This window comes from Herpailurus yagouaroundi, unplaced genomic scaffold, assembly GCF_014898765.1.
Source record: "Herpailurus yagouaroundi ecotype Mexico unplaced genomic scaffold, PumYag 195, whole genome shotgun sequence".
Lineage (NCBI taxonomy): Eukaryota > Metazoa > Chordata > Mammalia > Carnivora > Felidae > Herpailurus > Herpailurus yagouaroundi.
Window position 1 is genome coordinate 2,965,415 of NW_024412426.1, and position 19,683 is coordinate 2,985,097.

A 19,683-nucleotide genomic window follows, 5' to 3' on the forward strand; every position below is an offset into this window, starting at 1 on the left:
CTGTCTCTCTCTGTCCCCAAAAAATAAATAAACGTTAAAAAAAAAATTTGAAAAAAAAAATTAACGTTTATTTGAGACAGAGAGAGACACAGCACGAAGGGGGGAGGGTCAGACAGAGAGGGAGACACAGAATCTGAAACAGGCTCCAGGCTCTGAGCTGTCAGCACAGAGCCCGACGTGGGGCTCGTACTCACGGACTGCAAGATCATGACCTGAGCCGAAGTCGGACACGTAACCGACTGAGCCACCCAGGCGCCCCAGTTTTTACATTTTTAAATGGTGGAAAACATTCAAGTGAGAAGAATGACTTTGTGACATACGAAATGACATGAAATTCAAATTTGAGTGTGCATAAATAAAGTTGTATTAGAACACAGGTACATTCATTCATTTACATATTGTCTGTGGCTGCTTTGGGCTGCAGTGGGCAGAGTTGAGTAGTTGAGGCTGGATGGCCCACAAAACTTAAAGTATTTACTATGTGGCCCTTGACAGAAAATGTTTAGTGACCCCTGCCCTAACCCAATAATTTCTTTTTTTATATATTAACTATAATTTATTGTCAAATCGGTTTCCGTACAACACCCAGTGCACATCTCAACAACTGCCCTCCTCGATGCCCATCACCCACTTTCCCCTCTCCCCCACCCCCCATGAACCCTCAGTTTGTTCTCTGTAATTCAAGAGTCTCTTATGGTTTGCCTCCTTCCCTCTCTGTAACTTTTTTTCCCCCTTGGTTCTCTGTTAAGTTTCTCAGGATCCACATTTGAGTACGTCTCACCACCTGTCCTTCACATAGGTTGGTCCCTGGGCCTGAAATTACATCTGGTCCCACTGTCCCCTCCCTCCAATCTCCCCTTTTTCACCTGACCAACCCCCTACTCCTGCATTTTAAGACTCTCCTCTCAGCTCCCAGCCAGACCAGCCTGGGGAACTCAGCACTGGGGAACATCATGGCCAGCTTGCCCATCCTCTCTCTGTCCCACATGTGACTGTTAGTTTCTGGAAGCCCGGGACTCCATCGATTCCAACACCAAATGCCCAAAACCTACCAGCCCTATGGCACTAACAGGCACCCCACAAATAACTGCTAAGTAACTTTGGAAATTAGTTCATCCTCTGAGCAGGCAGCTTCTGAACAAGGGTAGACCACCTTTTATCCCCTCTACTTACAGCTCAATCCCTACCTCATTCATACCACTGGCGCTCTCTGCTGAAAAGCAGATGATAGGACAAATCTAAATTCTTCCCTTAAAATAAATGAAAGACAAAACAAGTCATATACATGATGTTCACTAAGACATTACTGGTAAGAGGGAAGAACTGGGGACAATTTACATATCCAAAAATAGAAGAATAATTAAAGATAATTTACATCAACTTGGGGGGAAATTACACAATTATCAGGAAGCAATATTGTAAACTGAAATGAGTAAGGGATTTGGAGTCAAAAATCCTGGCTTTACCTGCTTGCTATCTTTGTGACCTTGATCACTTAATCACTATGACTGTTCTGTGAAATGGGAGCACTCCCTCTTATCACAGGGGCACTAATAGTAAAACAAGAAAATGGATATAAGGCACTTTTTACATTTTAAAGCACGATACAAGTTCAAATTATAATTATGATGGCTATTACAGGAAAATGTTTAGGATACAAAGGGAGAAAACCTGTGTGCAAAACTGTGTACAACTATGTAAATTATGTGTACATTTAGATAAAGACTAAAAGGAAACAGGCAGAAATGAAGAAGTTATTGAGTTCAACACTGAAATACCACCTCACACCAGTCAGAGTGGCTAAAATGAACAAATCAGGAGACTATAGATGCTGGTGAGGAGGTGGAGAAATGGGAACCCTCTTGCACTGTTGGCGGGAATGCAAACTGGTGCGGCCACTGTGGAAAACAGTGTGGAGGTTCCTCAAAAAATTAAAAATAGACCTACCCGATGACCCAGAAATAGGACTGCTAGGAACTTACCCAAGGGGTACAGGAGTGCTGATGCATAGGGGCACTTGTACCCCAATGTTTATAGCAGCACTCTCAACAATAGCTAAATTATGGAAAGAGCCTAAATGTCCATCAACTGATGAATGGATAAAGAAGATGTGGTTTATATATACAGTGGAATACTACTTGGCAATGAGGAAGAATGAAATCTGGCAACATTTGCAGCAATGTGGATGGAACTGGAAGGTATTATGCTGAGTGAAATAAGTCAGGCAGAGAAAGACAGATACCATATGTTTTCACTCAAATGTGGATCCTGAGAAACTTAACAGAGAACCAAGGGGGAAAAAAAGTTACAGAGAGGGAAGGAGGCAAACCATAAGAGACTCTTGAATTACAGAGAACAAACTGAGGGTTCATGGGGGGTGGGGGAGAGGGGAAAGTGGGTGATGGGCATCGAGGAGGGCAGTTGTTGAGATGTGCACTGGGTGTTGTACGGAAACCGATTTGACAATAAATTATAGTTAATATATAAAAAAAGAAATTATTGGGTTAGGGCAGGGGTCACTAAACATTTTCTGTCAAGGGCCACATAGTAAATACTTTAAGTTTTGTGGGCCATCCAGCCTCAACTACTCAACTCTGCCCACTGCAGCCCAAAGCAGCCACAGACAATATGTAAATGAATGAATGTACCTGTGTTCTAATACAACTTTATTTATGCACACTCAAATTTGAATTTCATGTCATTTCGTATGTCACAAAGTCATTCTTCTCACTTGAATGTTTTCCACCATTTAAAAATGTAAAAACTGGGGCGCCTGGGTGGCTCAGTCGGTTACGTGTCCAACTTCGGCTCAGGTCATGATCTTGCAGTCCGTGAGTACGAGCCCCACGTCGGGCTCTGTGCTGACAGCTCAGAGCCTGGAGCCTGTTTCAGATTCTGTGTCTCCCTCTCTGTCTGACCCTCCCCCCTTCGTGCTGTGTCTCTCTCTGTCTCAAATAAACGTTAATTTTTTTTTTCAAAATTTTTTTTAACGTTTATTTATTTTTTGGGGACAGAGAGAGACAGAGCATGAATGGGGGAGGGGCAGAGAGAGAGGGAGACACAGAATCAGAAACAGGCTCCAGGCTCTGAGCCATCAGCCCAGAGCCCGACGCGGGGCTCGAACTCACGGACCACGAGATCGTGACCTGGCTGAAGTCGGATGCTTAACCGACTGCGCCACCCAGGCGCCCCAATTTTTTTTTTTAATGTAAAAACTATTATTAACTCATGGGACATACAAAAACAGATGGTAGGTTGGATTTGACCTACAGGCTACAGTTTGCTAACCCCTGGGTTATGATGATGTATAGTAAACAATTTTCTTTCATTATAATTGTCTTTAATGTTGTCACATGATTTTTACATCTAAAGGGGAAAAAAGAAGATGCCATGCATTCCCTGGGGTCTCCTAGAGCCATTTAAAACTGACCAAGCTCAGCACTGGGTGTTGTATGGAAACCAATTTGACAATACATTTCATAATTAAAAAATAAATTAATTAAAATTAAAATTAAATAAATAAACAAAAATAAAATAAAATAAAACTGACCAAGTTCAGATTCACACACAAACCTGCTGACCCTTACTTCCTCTGCAAACTCACGTACCATACAAGCTGCCATACCCCCAGGAGTCTGGCCTCATCTCTCCTTGGAAATGCCAGTACATGACGTGCTCATCTCTCAACTTTTGCATTTCAAGTTCTCTTCTAATGTCTTCACCCTGACAGCCCAAATCTGACCATTTTCCTGAAGACCACATTCTAGACTCACCTTTTCCAAGGAGTCTCCCCTAACAGACCTCAACCCAAATAGCTCACTCCTTTGCTTCATTAAGCGATGTGAATATAGAATTTTTATACTGTTTCCAATTGTTACATCATAATACATGTTCTCTTTTCCAACAAGATAGCGAGATCAAGGTCAGAGACCAATGCCTTCTGCTACTTTTCTATCTCCCACGGCACCTGCCAGGCTGCTAAACACACAGCAGCACTTCACAAATGCTAGCTGAGTGTAAGCCGTTAGAAGAGACCCAGCCAATGAACAGGGTGGGGTGTGCTAGCATATGGTCCAGGTTTCTGCTGTTGATTTTAGTAATATGGTTAGTGCTCTCTGCAGATTTGCCACCATGAGCCATATTGCCCATTACGATTGTTCATCTGGTCATTATTTTGACACATTCCAAGCTGCTGCAAAAGTAATTATATTCTGTGCACAGAACCGCTCGCCACAAATATAGGTCTTAGCCATGACATGATGAGATAACATTCATTATATAGAGATGCTATGAATCAATCACTCAGGTATAGGGAAGATTTTTAAAAGGAAGAATGGTAAACCAACAATGGGAATGAAGCCTTCTTTAATCAAACACAGCATTCTTCTGAAACCAGAAGTCAGGGAGGAGAAGATTATCAAGCCACACAGACACAAGAGAACAAGAATAAAAACAGGTGTATAAGTAGGAGGTGAATTTCTTCTCCTTGTGCACACACTCCTTGCTCCAGCAAACAGAACCCCTTGTTGTTCTCTCTCCAGAGCACCACCTACTGCTCAGGAAGGGGAGGGCAAGTGAGACGCAGACGATTTCCTCACTTCTCAGCTCAGAGGTCTCAAGGGCAGGCCCTAAATGTGTCCACTCCCTTGTACCAGCCACCGTTTACTGAGACTCATAACTCACACACCAAATATTATGCTAAGTGCTTTACATGCATCACATCTTCATCCCCATAACTCCACGAAGCAGGTACTTTCATCCTCATTTCTTTTTTTTTTTTTTTTTTTAACGTTTATTTTTGAGACAGAGAGAGACAGAGCATGAATGGGGGAGGGTCAGAGAGAAGGAGACACAGAATCCAAAACAGGCTCCAGGATCTGAGCTGTCAGCACAGAGACCGACGCGGGGCTCGAACTCACGAACCACGAGATCATGACCTGAGTCAAAGTCAGCCGCTTAACCAACTGAGCCACCCAGGCGCCCCTCATCCTCATTTCAATAAATATGTAGGAACGGACAACAAACAATGATGTGAGAGATTTATTTACCCAGCGGTCCCACGTGCCAGGCACTGTGCAAAGTCCTGGGGACTCAACGTCAAACAAATCATGTAAGTTCAACCTTCACGGAGCTTACTCTTCTAGCGAGAGAGACAAAAAATAAGGGGAAAAAGTGTAACAAGATAATATCCCTACAAAGTGCTATAAAGGCTGTAAATGAGTTAAATGGGTAAAGGACCATTTTTAACAAAAAGTGGGAGGAAGAGGAGTTGCCCCCAGATAGGCTCAGCCTAAACATGCAGTGAGGATCTCTGCATTCAAACAGCACACTCAGGGGGTCCTACTCAGGGGAAGTAGGCTGTTCTTTTCTCAGGGCTGTTACAGAAACCCCACGAGGGGTAGACCCCATTTGCAGGGCTGCAATGCATAAAGGGGGAGACACAGAAGCCTGTGTGCATCGAGGAAACCAGACAAACGTACACAGGAAAGTACAGAAAGGGTTTGTAAAGCATGGGATCCAGTGGAAAAAGTGAAATGGAGACACCCCTGTTAATGTCTGTCAAAGAGAATGTTCTCCATACTTGAAGAGCATTTGAATCTGCTATACACGTGATTTATATAATAGGGCGGGGCATCTGCTACATCTAGTAACTTGTTGGTGTAAGATTCTGGGCAGAAGCAGTTTCTTTCCGGATATTCTGCTTGTCACAGTTCTAGGGGTGAATGGGATAAGCTTTCCCTGGGCATAGAGAAATGTATCAGCAATGGGATAAAATCCAGTAGGATATGCTTTTTCTGTACTGGAGTAATTTTATTAAAATATCAAAGTATCATTAAAACTATTGACCAGCAATTGTATTTAAAAAAAGGGGGGGGGCTGGCTGTTCAGGGAAAGAACAAAAGCAGCACAGCTACTCAGTACAGGCAGATTAACTCCTAACTGAACTCGGGCCACCCACCCTGCACTCCCTTAACTGGAATCAGCTATATGCCGGACATCGGTGTCCTAGTCTTCCTACTCGTGCCTTTACCTCTTCTCACTCCCGGCACCCACTCCCAGGGCTGTATCTGAGAATTTGCACTTCACAGGCTTGTACTAACTCTTATCTCTGACCACCAAACCCCTTCCAGCTCTTTCACACCTTTACTCCTGTTTCATTAGTCCTTGAAATGCATCAAATACACCCTACCTCTTTCCATTTTCCCTACTCCATGCTCTTTGAATGTTTCCTTCCTCACGCAGCCTAGACCTCATTTATCCATCTGTCCATTCAACAGATATTCATGAAGTCTTTACTATACGCAGGTGTGACCTAAGCATGGCAATATAAGGGACATTAAGACTGGTCACTGAGTGTTATGCTAAGTGAAATAAGTCATACAGAGAAAGACAGATACCATATGTTTTCACTCTTATGTGGATCCTGAGAAACTTAACAGAAGACCATGCGGGAGGGGAAGGGAAAAAAAAAAGTTAGAGAAGGAGAGAGTCAAACCATAAGAGACTCTTAAAAACTGAGAATAAACTGAGGGTTGATGGGGGTTGGGAGGGAGGGTTGGGTAGGTGATGGGCATTGAGGTGGGCACCTGTTGGGATGAGCACTGGGTGTTGTATGGAAACCAATTTGACAAGAAATTTCATATTAAAAAACAACAAACAAAACAAAACAAAAAAATTTAAAAATAAAAAATTAATAGGAAAAAAAAAAGACTGGTCACTTGTTTATGGAGCTTATAGCTTTGTGGAGGAGACAAACTAACATCCACAGTACAGGGAGGGGATGAGAACACACTGATGTCTGAGCTAGAACAGAGATTCAAGTTAAGCATTCCCCTCACCCTTGAACAATCATCTTTAACATTCAATCCTTTGTCTTTCTCCTCCATGCTCCCAAAAGTCCATGAACCTTGGATATTTGGAATCAACCCAAAGATTCACTCTTAGAGAAAAATCAGACAAACATGCCAACTATTCTTACTGTAAACTTATAGTTTCTAATCTCAGGACCAATTGTTCTTACTGTAAACTTATGGTTTCCAATCTCAGCCTAGCTTAGAGCTAAGTCTGCCATGTCCAGTTGTTCAGGCCACCTACTTCACAACCCTCCAGAGTACCATTCACATACAATATTATGAGAAAACTGGTGCTTCTAGTCTTGTGCAATATTTAAGCCACACAACCATATGCAATGGCCCTAACTATAGCAATAATGTTATGTGGTTTTGTTTGTCTGTTTGTTTAATATGCTATTATAGCTATTCTAAACTTCTGTACCAAATTTCAAAAGTTAACCCAGCTCTTATTTGACCCAGATAATCAAAATTACCAAATACCAACTCCCTCAGATTCCTTCTCTCGCACCTACTATCTCTACTCATATCTAGAGCTGGAGCCATCTTTGCTTCTTTATTCTAAAGGCTTAGAGAAAAAAGTGAGCCTTCTTTATGTCAAGGCTGAGCCTTCCCACTTTGCTCTGGATTCCCCAAGTCAGAGGACTCTATGACTTTCCCATCTCCAACCTCCATTTCCTTCTGTATATAAACAAATCTTTCCCTCCCTCCAGGGTCAGACTAGTCTTTGGAAATTCAAGTTCTCACTCAAGGTCTCCACCTCTCAGCAGTCACGCAGAACCCACGGCAAGCTGGCATCCACCTTCAGTGTGCCCACTTGGGTTCACCACATGACTTCTATCAGGTCTATCAGTAGGAGATTTTTAGCCCCATGTATTTGATCTCTTTGCAGTATGTACTACTGTTGACAATCATGTCTTTCTTAAATTTCTCCCCTCTCGGCTTCTTGACAACTCCCTTTTGGTTCTTCTCCTAATTCTCTGGCAATCTGTTGCATGCCTCCCTATCTCTCTATTTCCACAGCGCTCACCTCCTCTTGCCTGGATTACTCCAACAGCACTTCAGCTGGTCTCCCTGGCTCCAGTGCAACCCCCTTCGATCTAGACTCCTTAGGGAGAAATAAATGTAGGACTCTTTCTAACACTCTAATCCTATCTCCTGTCTCCTGCCTGCATGAAATACTTCAGTGACTTCCCAGTGTCTATAAGTAAAGTTCAAATCTTACAGATGGCATTCAAGGCCCTCTCCAACCTGGCACCTGTTAATCTCCTACATCTCCTCTCTTCCTACTGACCTCCTCTACTCCCAGTTCCAGATATATTACTAGCAGTTTTCCTTTTGTGCCATGGCCTTCAAAATTTAGCCTAAAAGGCTCTCTCTGCCAAGAATGTTCTTCACTACCAATAGCATTTTGTTAAATCTATTATTTAATTTTCACATACATAAAATTATTGTTTAAGTATATATATGTTACATAAAAACAAGTCCAAGACCCAATCTAAGAACTGGAACGTTACCAATTCTGTTGCATCTACCTGTGCACCCCTTCCCAACCTTCTCCAGAGGGAACCACCATCATAAATTTTGGATTATTTATTCTCCTGGGATACACAAAGATTTACTGAGGCATAACTGGCAATTTCTGCATAACCATCAAACCATCACTGTAATCAAGATAATGAACATATTCACCACCCCAGTAGTATTCTATTGCATGAATGTACCACAATTTGCTAACGCATGGCCTATGCATAGATTTTAGGATTGTCCAATTAAATAAAACACAAATAAAGCTACCAAAAAGATTTGTGTACAAGTCTTCATACGGTCATGCGCTGCCTCTTCTCTTTGGCAAGCGAAAGTCGAATAGCTGGTCCACATAATAGGCATACACTGAACCTTTTTAAGAAACCTCCGAACCAGTTTCCAAAATGATTGTTCTAACTTACATGCCTACCAGCAGCATATGAGAGAGCTCCAGTCCCTCCACACCCTCAAGACTTGGTACGGTCAGTCTTTCATTTTAGCCATTCTAGATATGTAGTGATAGCTCACTGCACTTTTAGCTGCGTTTCCTGATAATTAATGATGTGAGCACATTTTCCTGTGCTAATTTGCCATCTTTATGTGTGCTCTGATCAAGTGTCTGTTAAAATCCTTTGCTCATATGTATTGGGTGTTTGTTTTCTTATTTTTGAGTTTTAAGAGCTCTTTCTATATTTTGGCACAAATCCTTTATTAGATATGTGACCTGCAAAAACATCTTCCCCATATGTGGCTTGTCTTTTCATTCTCTCAACAGCATCTTTCAAAAGTGGAATTGTTTTTCAGTGGTTTTTTTCTTTGTGTGTGTGTGTGTGTCTGTCTGTTATCTAATAGATAACTTCCATTAGAATGTCCTTAAGATGATGAATCTTTTCTTCTATAACTTCTAATCTACTGCTAAGCCCATCCAGCATATTTTCCACTTTAGATACAGTAGTTTTTGATGTGAGAAACAAAGGCAAAAGAACAAATTAAATTCCTTACAACTTACAGTTCATTGACAAGTCTTTGAAACAGGCAGAGTGACCTTCCTCTAGGAGTTCAGCTGCCTTGATGATGACACTTTGCTAAGGGCAAAAGGGAATCTTAGCTTAACACCATCCCAACCCCCCAGGATCCTGTAAGTCTACTTTAACATATAGAAATTCCTTTTGAAACTTCCTTTATTGCTACCCACCCCCCCCACACACACACCCAAGATATATGTTGGCAATCATACTCCAAGCTTATGACCCCCTGATATATATATATATATATATATATCTATATATATATATATCTATATATCTATCTGAAGGGTCTCATGACTGAGTTTTTACTAAACAGTAATAAATGACCTTTTCCTAACAGCAGCTAGCCCCTCAAGGTCCTGGAAACCTTGCTTCCAAAATACCTTAGAGACTTACACTATCTCTAACCCCCTTCCCCAACCTGAAGGTATATAATCAGTCACTCTTCACAACCCCAGTGCAGATCTGCCCATGGGTCCTGTCCCCGTGCTTTAATGAAACCACCATTTTGCACCAAAGATGTCTCAAGAATTCTTTGGAGCCTTTGGGTTCAAAGTCTTTGGAATTCTCCAAATTCTTTGGAGGCATTGGCTCTAAACCCCAACATTTTCCACATCAGCTTTCATCTCTAGAAGTTCGATACGGGTTTTTTTTTTTTTTTTTTTTTATATCTTTCATGACTCCACTTAACATTCTAAGTCTTTTCTCTTGTTTCTTGAACATACGGAATACAATTATACTAATTGCTTTCATGCCTTGTCTCCCAATTTTATCCTCTGTATCATTTATAGGTTAGTTTTGATTGATTATTTCCCCATTTCTTTGCATGACTGGTACTTTTTTACTTGATGGCAGACACTGTGAATTCACCTCACTGGATGCTGGATGTTTTTGTATTCCTATAAATACTACTGAGCTTTGTTCTAGGAGACCATTACATCACTTAGATATTCTTTGATCTCTTCAGGTCTTGCTTTTAAGATTTGCTACACAAGACCAGAGCAGTGTTTATGCCAGGGTTAATTCTCGCTCTCTCTCTTGCTCTCTCCACTTTTAACAAGTATATGGAGCCCCAAATAATATGTTACTTAGTTTTGAGTTCTTGCGCATTATGAACATAATAAATACGCCTTGTGAATTTCTCCTCAGTTTTTTATTTGATTTTGCTAAGCGTTATATTTTTAAGATTCAGGTATTCTACTGCTTATAAATAACTGAAGTTTATTCATTTTTACCACCTAAGAACATCCCATGGGGTAAATGTACAACAACATCTTTACCTATTTTCCCAATGATGGAGCTTTGGGTTGTCTCAGATTTTAAGTCTTAGAAACAATGCTTCTGAACATGTCCCTTAATGAATCTTTGCAAGAGATTCTAGGGATTCTGGGATTTTAGGAGTAGGACTGCTGGATTTTATACTGTCCCATCACATATTGCCACTTGATGTTATAAAACCTCTCAAATTTTGTAAGCTACTGAGTATGTAAGAGTATCTTCTTGCAGTGTTGTTTTTATTTCTTTCATTACAAATGAGGCAGAGCATCACTTGCTATGTTGTTGACCATTTGTGTTTCCTCTTCTGCGTAATGCCTATTCATGTGTGTTTCCTATTAATTTCACTAGGCATTTTACCATTTTCTTATTGCTTTGGTGAACTTTTAAAAATACATGTTCTGGGAATTTATACTTTAATGATTATAAGTTTTGGAAATACCTTCTCTGGACTAGTAACCTGTCTCTTCATTTTTCTCATGCTATCTTTGCCAAACAAAAATGCTTAATTTTATTACAGCCAAACACCTCAAACTTTTATGATTAGCCTTTTCAGCAATGGCTTTAACAAGCCCTTTGCTATCAAAGGACATAGGGTTTTTTCTAGATTCACTTCTAAAAGTTTTAAAGTTTTGCCTTTCACATTTAAGTCAACAATTTATGTGGAGTTTATGTGTGGTATAAGAAAAAAAAATTATCATTTTACCCATACAAATAATCAAATATCCAAGAACCAATTATTTCCCCAGGACCATGCAATGCCACCTTTCTTTATTACCAGATTCCCATATGTGTGGGCCTCCATCTATTTGGTTCCATCAATTTGTCTATCCTGCATCAAATTATACTGTCCCAATCACTATGTTGTTATAAAGAAAGTCTGGATATCTGCTAGAGGATATCCTCCCATTTAATTTTTCTTCTTTTGTCCCTTCCTAATCTTTACACTGTTTTTCTTTTTCTCTTATCCTATTGGTAAGGATTCCCAGTACAATGCTGATTTGAAGCTGTGATCATGAGCATCATTGTTCCTGATTTTAATGAAAATGCTTCTAAAATATCCTCATTAGAAGGATGTTATCAGAGGTTTCTTAGTAAATACTCTTTACCAGATTAAGAACATTCATCATAAATGGTACTGACTTCTAAGAAACTGCCATTTCTGTATCTTTAAGATAATTATATTGGTTACCTCCATTTATCTGTTCATATATTAAATTCATAAATTTTCTAATATTGAACTGCCTATGCATTCCTAAAACAAACCGCACTTAGTTACGACATATTACCTTTTCTGTATAGTATGGCACTTTATTTACTTCGTTATGAATTTGCATCCATATTCATGAGTGAGTTTGGCCTGTAATTATACTTTTCCTACCTCACCATACTTGTGTGTTTTGGTATTGTGAACTTAACTTGCCTTACAGAGTGAATTAGGAATATTCCTCCTTATTCTATTCTCTCAGCAACTTTACCTAAGACTACCATGATATCTATCTTGAAAATTTGGTAGGATTAATCTATAAGGTCACCTGGTGTTAGTATTTTCTTTATTAGAAGTTTATTAAATACCACTTCAATTATTAATAGTTATAAGAGAAGTTTTCTATATTTTTAAATTGAGTCCCTTTTAAATCCCCACATGCCCACCCCACCCCCAGAATCTTATTTTATCTAAGTTTTCAAACATACTGCTAGAAGTCCTTAAGTTTCTCTTACTCTTCTCTGAATTTCTGTTATATCTGTAGATATGCCTTATTTTTGCTCTTTTATTTGTGCCTTCTCTTATTTTCTGGATTAATCTCAGAAAAGTTCTGTCAATTTTGTGTGTCTCTTCAAAGAACCAACTTTTGACATGGATGAGCCTGCCTTTGTATATTTTCTAATACTTCTGCTTTTAACTTTATATGTTCTTTCTACTTTTTAAAGATTTATTCAGTTGTTTTTTACCATCTTGAGTGCTTACATCATTATTTTTTATTCTTTCCTATTTACTAATAGAACCATTTAATATTTTAAATTGCCATCTAAGCAATATTGTAGCTTCATTCTACAAGTTTAATATATGGTACTTTTCCCATCTAATAGGCCTAAATATTTTCTGATCTTTGACCCATAACTTATTCAGAGTATTGCACACTTGAGCCAATTCATACCAGCTCAAATGAGCAATTATTAAATTTTCAGGAAATTTGAAAGTGAGTTCTTAAACACAGATATTATTAAAAATAAAATTAGGGGTGCCTGGGTGGCTCAGTCAGTTAAGTGTCCAACTTCGGCTCAGGTCGTGATCTCGCGGTCTGTGAGTTCGAGCCCCACATCAGGCTCTGTGCTAACAGCTCAGAGCCTGGAGCCTGCTTCAGATTCTGTGTCCCCCTCTCCCACTAGCACTCTATCTCTTTCTCTCAAAAATAAATAAACATTAAAAAATTTTTTAATAAAATAAAATTACACAAACTTAAAACTAAATGAATTATATTTAAAGCAAAGGTAATAAATACTCAAACCACATTACTTTCTATCTTTATCCCACTTTACTATTATCCATGCTCTCGAGGTCATTTATTGTGTCAGGATGGTGAAAATATTATATAATGATATGCCACTGTGCATCTCTTCCCAAGTGACATTCAGCGACCTCAGATTGGTAGCCTGAAATCAGTTATGGAAGAGTATTTGTACCATAGAAATTAGTAAACTCTACAAATCAGAAGGCTTTTTCTTCTAGAGAGCAAGTTGTTAAATATTTACACACTTTATAATTATTTTCTAGTATATAATATTTTATAACTTAAAGGAACTTTAAAATGCTATATAATATACTGAGGGAAATGGTGGGTTTAGTGTCCATCAAATCCATTAGCGGGTCTTTAACAAGTAGGTGTGACAATGAGCACATAGTAGTTCAACTTCAGGGTCAAGGGAACACACAAAGAAGACCCAGTGGGCTTTAAAAATCTACTTGGGTTCAAATGTCTGTGACCTCACGTAGGCATTCTGTTTACACTCCATGGGCTTATGCTCCTTCCCCAACTACAAAGCAGAGATTTTTTTTCTATTTTTCTGAAACACCACACACAAAATTCTAATAATAACATCATTTTTGAATAGTGCTTGATGGATTACAAAGCATTTTTATGTACAGTATCGCTTAATACTAGCAAAGACCCCATGAAGTAGGTAGTATCAGAAGACTGCCTCTCATTTTGGTGTCCAAGATGTATGGACCAGACTGTTTCCTCGTAGCTTCTGTCAATTTAGACTCTGATTCTGTCCTGCTCCACTTTTGTAATTTCAGACCAAGGAGTTGTGATCTTTTTGTCACTCCTCATCTAGAAAACCCTCCGTCTTTTTAATGATTTTCAGCTGCCCGAAAGTTACTTTTTAAAAAGGCTTATTTATACACTGGGAGAAAAGAAATGATAAAACCCTGCTTTTAACAAAGAAGCTGTCAAAATTGGCAAGCTAGTTTGTTTTCTGGTGAAGACAGTCCTTGAAAGAGTCAGTAAAATGAGAAATTGATTATTTTTAATTCTTTTCTCACTGCAGTAGAAAATCATCATTAGGGCAACAATCATTTCAGTTACAGAACACCAGGAAATGGCGTTTGCTACACTGGGAAAGGTCTGTATCTGCCAGGCAAAGTGCATTAAAGTCAATGGAAGGCTGAAGTACCTTGGGTCTAGGTGGTTCTTCAAGCAACAGGAAAATTTCACCCTAAAATCTTCAGGAAGACCTATGGAACAAATTCTTTCTACAGTCTGGCTATGACTTTAGTTTTGTCTCACCTCTCTCCTCCTGTTCACTGCCAAACGCCTAAGGACAGTTATACTGGCTGTCTGCCTCCTATTTACTTAGTCCTCTACTCCTTGACACCGGGGACCACCATCTACTGCCATGTGCTCTCTAGCATGTCACAGTGATGCCTACTCATCAACTTTCATGACTTCCTCAGGCTCTAGCACCCACATCTATATGGTTTCCACATCTACCCTTTGAACTTCTATATACCCATTTCATTCTAAACCTTTGGACATCTCAACATGGAAATCACAGTGTCACTTCCCAAAAGGGAAATGATATTAACTGAATACCTTTATTTCAGGTACATACTCAATAACATAACAAAACATGAGATTACTATCTTTGCCTGTGGCCCCTAGACCTCTTTTCTTTTTCTATTAACAGAATCACCATCTTCCAAGAGAGAAATTTATTGACCACAGAGATTCTTTTCTCTCCCAACCCCATATCCTAACCAATCACCAAATCATGCCAATTGAATCTATAAAACAAAACTCCTAACCATCCATCCTTCCATCCATCCATCCCTCCTTTTCTCTTCAAATAGAAATGTCTGTGGCATCACATACTACTTGTATTACAAGACATTGCTCACGGGGCTTAAACTCACGAACCGCGAGATCATGACTTGAGCCGAAGTCAGACACTTAGCTGACTAAGCCACCCAGGCGCCCCAAATATGTGTGTTTTAAAAAAAAAAACTTTTAAGTATATCTTTTTATAATTTCTTCTCTTAACTTCCTTAAAAGACAAGATTGTATAAAGCAATAATTATAATCATATATTGTTGAGTGTATAACATATTCAGATGTGATATGACAATAATAGCATGAACTCTTTTAAGAACAGAGGAAGAGGTAACACATCAAATGGAGAACACTTTATCTCTAGAGCTAGTAGTGTTCTGATAACAAAGACAGACAGTATAAGAAATAAAAGAATAGACCAATATCTTAGGAACATAGACATAAAACAACACAGTATTAGCAAACCAAATCTGGCAATATATAAAAAGAATCATTCACCATGAGTAAGTGGGATTTATCCCTGGAATGCATGGTTGTTTTAGCACCCCAAAATTAGTTAATGTAATAAAGGCAAAGGTTGCATGATCATCTTAAATGTAGAAAAAACATTAATAAAAGCCCAACACCTATCCATGATAAACACTCTTAGCACACCAGGAATAGAAAGGAGCTCTCTCAACCTGATAAAGAGCAGCTATGAAATACAATGGTGAAAAACTGGATGTTTTATCCCTAATATTTGGAAGAAAAAAAAAACACAAAAGAATGAAGGAGGAAGTAAAGAAGGAAAAAAGAAAGCAAGGAAGGAGCTGTAGTCATCCAAATTGGAGAGAAAAAAGTAATATTGTCTTTATTTGCAGATTAAATGATTCTAAATAGAATATTCCAAGGAGAATACAAATGACCAAGAACTAATAAGGAAGTTTAACAAGGTAACAAAATACAAGATCAGTATACAAAACTCAATTCTATTCCCAATTCTATTCTGTTTTCTCAGAAAAAAAAATCCAAAAAATTAAATTAAGAGAATGATTCTATTTACAACAGCATTGAAAAGAGTAAAAGTTGGAGGGCTTACACTAATTGATTTCAAAACTTACTATAATGCCACAATAATCAAGAACGTATGGGGTACCTGGGTGGCTCAGTTTGTTAAGCATCCAGCTCTTGATTTTGGTTCAGGTCATGATCTCACAGTCATAAGATCAAGCCCTGTGTTGCACTCCATGCCGAGTGTGGAGCCTGCTTAAGATTCTCTCCCTCTGTCCCTTTCCCCTGCTCATACATGTGCCTGTGCTCTCTCTCTCTCTCTCTCTCTCTCAAATAAAGTTGAAAAATTTAAAAAAAACAAAGTATGGAATTAGCACAGGAATAAACATATAAATCAGTAGAACAGAATTGGGAATCTAGAAATAAACATTTACATTTGTGATCAGCTGACTTTCTACAAAGGGGCTAAAATAATTCACTGGGGGAGAAGAATAGTGTGTTCCACAGCTGGTGCCAAGACAGTTAGGCATCTTTATCCCTTCCTCACACCATACACCAAATTTAACTCAAAATGAATCATAGATCTAAATGTAAAAGCTACAACTATAAAAGTTCTAGAAGACAACATTGGAGAAAATCTCATCACCTTGGGTTAGGCAAAGAATTCTTAAATAAAATACCAAAAGCACAATAAAATGAAGGGAAGAAATGGATAAATTTAACTTTATCAGAATTAAAACATTTGTATTTCAAGAGATACCAGTAAGAAAGTGAAAATATAAGCCACAGACTGGGAGAAAATATTTGCAAACCATATAACCATTAAAATATTTGTATCCAGAATATATGAAGGACTCTTATTATAATTCAGTAGTTGCTAAACCACCCAAGTAAAAATGGGCAAAAGAACTTCCTCAGGCCTTTGAGAACTTCCCCTTGGAAACCCAGCCTGAAACCCCTAGGCCATGAAGGTGACCTCTAGCAGATCACATTTTATAGCGACCATTCTCCCCTTCTCAAAGAAGAGCCTTCAGCCCTGCTGGGAGCTCTCTTCCACAAGGGAGTGAGTATGTGGCCCCCCCACCCCCAGCCTAGAAGGCAGATGCAAAGGAATAAGAGTTGCTATTTAATGAGTGTTAACTATGTGCCAGACACTTGACCTATGTGGTCAGCTGAATAAGGGCCTGAAAGATATCTCTGTCCTAATCCCTGGAACCTGCGAATGTTGCCTTATATGGTAAAAGGAGCTTTGCAAATGTGAGTAAATTAAAGATCTTGAGATGTGGGAATTATCCTGGATTGTCCAAGGAGGCCCTAAATGTGATCACACGTGTGGAGGCACGGGGAGATGGAATGGCAGGAGAGGAGAAGGTGAGGTGATGACAGAAGCAGAGACTGGAGTGGTGAGATGTGAAAATGGAGGAAGTGGCCACAAGCCAAGGAATGGGGTGATCATGAGAAGCTGAAAAGTTAAGGAATCAGATTCTCCCCTGGAGTCTCCAGAAGGAACCAGCTGTGCCAACACCTTGACTGTAGTGCAGTGAGACTGATTTCAGACTTTTGGCCTCCAGAAGTGTGAAAGAATAAATCTGTGTTTTTTAAGACCCACTCTCAGGATGGGCAAAAGATTTGAATAGATTTTTCACCATTACAAATGGCTATTAGCATGACTAAAGGTCCTTTTCTTTTTGTCCTGTGACTTATTTATTTTTTTTATTTGTTTTTAATTTTTTTGCCTTTGACTAAAGATCCTTCACATCTTTAATCATTAGGGAAATATATATTAAAACCAGAAGTAAAGTACAGTAAAACCTTGGTTTGCAAGCATAATTTGTTCTGGAAACATGCTTGTAATCCAAAGCACTTGTATATCAAAGCGAATTTCCCCATGAGAAGTAATGGAAACTCAGATTATTTGTTCCACAACCCAAAAATATGCATATAAAAATGATTACAATACTGTAATATAATACAAAATAATAAATAAAATACAAAATATAAAGAAAAAATAACCAAATTAACCTGAACTTACCCGTGAGTTGGGGCTTTTGGGAGGTAAATGGGTTGAGGTCAAATCATGAGGGTGGGGCCAGGATGGGATTAGTGCCCTTATAAGAAGAGACACCAAGTCGGGGCACCTGGGTGACTCAGTCGATTGAGCATCCGACTTCAGCTCGGGTCATGATCTCACAGTCTGAGTTCGAGCCCCGTGTCGGGCGCTGTGCTGACAGCTCAGAGCCTGAAGCCTGTTTCAGATTCTGTGTCTCCCTCTCTCTCTCTGACCCTCCCCCCATTCATGCTCTGTCCCTCTCTGTCTCAAAAGTAAATAAACGTTAAAAAAAAAATTAAAAAAACACACACACACATATTTGCCATTTCTGATGCCCTTATTTTCTTCCTGGGGATTTAAGCTAAACCTAATCATTTCCTTTTCATTGTGAAGGACTTCATTTATATGTTTTGAAAGGCATGTGTGCTAGCAACCAATTCTCTCGGCCTTTGTTTATTGGGAACATCTTTATTTTATTTACATTTGTGAAGGATAGTTTTGATGGCTATAGGATTCCTGGATACAGGATTCTTTGTTAAATTTGGTTGACCAATGAGTAAATCACTTCATAGCTTTCTGGCCTCCATTATTTCAGATGAGAAGTCTAATTGTATCAATGAGTCCATTACTAATTTTCTCTTGCAGCTTCCATAATTTTCACTCTGGCTTTTGTCCCATTCATTTTTCTTCATCGTTTTCTCTCTTTTCAGATTAGATCATTTCTCGACCTATCTTCAAATTCACTTATTGTTTCTTTTGCCATCTTAGATCTGCTGCTTAGTTCCTCCTTTTTTTTTATTTCAATTATACTTTTCAACTCCAGAATCATGATTTAATTCTGTTTCATAATTTCTGGCTCTTTACTTGTTGAGTCATTGCTGTCATACTATCCTTTAATTCTTTAAATATAGCTTTGCTTACATCTTTGAACATGTATATACCTACTTTGAAGTCTTGGTCTGCTAAATCCAATATCTAGGGACATTGAGAGGAAGATTCTACTAACTGCTTTTTTTTTTTTCCTGAGTATGGATCACACTTTACTGTTTATTTGTATGCCTCATGTTTTGTTGAGAACGGGACATTATAGATAATACAACCATAGTAGATTATTGCTATTTGTTTTGTTGTTTGTTGTTTAGTAACTTGCCTCCGGTAAATCTGTGAAATCTATCTCCCTCACTGTATATACTCATGATGTCTCTGCTGAGTTGTGTTTCTTAACTATCATTATTCTTGTTTTTATTTTTAAGGCTGGACTCTTCACGTTCACTCCTGTGTCTACATAGCTTTGGTAGTCAGTCAGAGGATGGGATCAAGCACCTCAAGCCCATAAGGTTTCCATCCTCTGCCAGTGAATCTATTTATAAGTAGGAGAGCGAAGTGAAATAAGTCAGTCAGAGAAAGACAGATAACATATGTTTCACTCATATGTGGAACTTGAGAAACTTAACAGAAGACCATAGAGGAAGGGAAGGGAAAAAAATAGTTACAGAGAGGGAGGGAGGCAAACCATAAGAGACTCTTAAATACAGAGAACTGAGGGATGACTGGGGGTAGATTCCCGTGGTTCATCGCTTACATACAGCACCTAGTGCTCATCCCAACAAATGCCCTCTTCAATGCCC

The 19,683-nt window shown here is 39.0% G+C and overlaps 1 protein-coding gene across 4 annotated transcripts in view; it reads right to left on the reverse strand.

The window, feature by feature from the left end:
- KCNH1 (potassium voltage-gated channel subfamily H member 1) overlaps positions 1-19,683 on the reverse strand; it is a 382,684-nt gene that overhangs the window by 261,134 nt on the left and 101,867 nt on the right. The gene's annotated exons all lie outside the window — the stretch shown is intronic.